The following is a 1,170-nucleotide window of genomic DNA, read 5'->3' on the forward strand; positions in this document are numbered from 1 at the left end:
GGGTGGTAAGTATTAGAATTCATGTTGTTATAATTTCTACCACCCCCTCCTTGACCTTGAACGGCATGAACTTCTTCATATTGCCCTTCCACCATCCCTTGGCAATTTTCAGCCGCATGACCTATTTCATTACACAATGCACAAACATCATAAATTTGATTAGTGGTTTGAACATTACCGTCATCTATTGCGTGCACCTGAGGTCGGGCAATGGCCGGTCGTGCTCTCCTCGATGCTTGAGCTTTTCTTTTTGATGTAGTTGCCATGCTTTCCAAAAACTCCCAATCATCATTCTCGTAGTTTGTACCAAAAGTCCCACCGGTGATAGACATTAAATCACGAGCATCTTCGGCACTCAACCCCTCGTGAAAAGCATTCATTAATTCCCACAATTCAATTCCATGGTGAGGGCAATTTTTTATCATCATATTGAAACGCTCAAAATCCTCATGAAACATTTCACCATGTTGTTGTTGAAAACTTCTCAACCCCTTTCTCGCATCGTTGGTCTTTTGGGCGGTGTAAAACTCATCCAAGAAGGTTTGTTGCATTTCCCCCCATGTATATATAGATGCTGAAGGTAATGTGTAGAACCACTTTTTCGCCTTGTCTTCCAAAGAAAATTGGAATAGTACCAATTTAATATCATCGGCTGAGAATCCTTGACTCCCAAGAGTGTTGCAAATCGAGTCATAAGCCTCCAAATGAAAGTAAGGCTCCTCCGTTGCTAAACCCTTATATTTTGGTAAGCTTTGCAATGAGTTAGTCCTCACTTCAAATGTCCTCCCTTGATCATTGTGAGGAATGACTACCGGTGAAGGATTATGCGTGATTACCGGCCTAAAATGCGCCTCAATGCCCCTCACATTTTCTCTAAGATGCCTCCTTGGTACACCGAACCGACCCCTTGGAGGAATAGGACCCATTGGCCTTGGTACATGCCCTTGTGGTGCAATTGGTTGTTGAAATTGTTGTTGTGGCATCGGTGAGCATTGAAGTGGTCTTTGGAATTGTGGTTGCACGTGTTGCGGCCGAACTTGTTGCAATGGTATAGGGCGTTGCATTTGTGGCCCTTGTGGTCTCGGCCGAATGTGTTGTGGTATGAGTTGTTGTTGTTGTAACGCTTCGCGTTTTTGATCTTTCTATTTATAGCTTTATGGGTTGTACCTT

General features: G+C 43.4%; 1 non-coding gene across 1 annotated transcript; it reads left to right on the plus strand.

Annotated features, from left to right (window-relative positions):
* Positions 1–396: 396 nt before the first annotated feature.
* Positions 397–502, plus strand: LOC118484408. The gene has a single exon (XR_004873519.1). It is a non-coding gene; the product is annotated as a small nucleolar RNA R71 (small nucleolar RNA).
* The last annotated feature ends 668 nt before the right edge of the window (positions 503–1,170 follow it).

The sequence above is a fragment of the Helianthus annuus genome, chromosome 11, assembly GCF_002127325.2.
Source record: "Helianthus annuus cultivar XRQ/B chromosome 11, HanXRQr2.0-SUNRISE, whole genome shotgun sequence".
Taxonomy (NCBI): domain Eukaryota; kingdom Viridiplantae; phylum Streptophyta; class Magnoliopsida; order Asterales; family Asteraceae; genus Helianthus; species Helianthus annuus.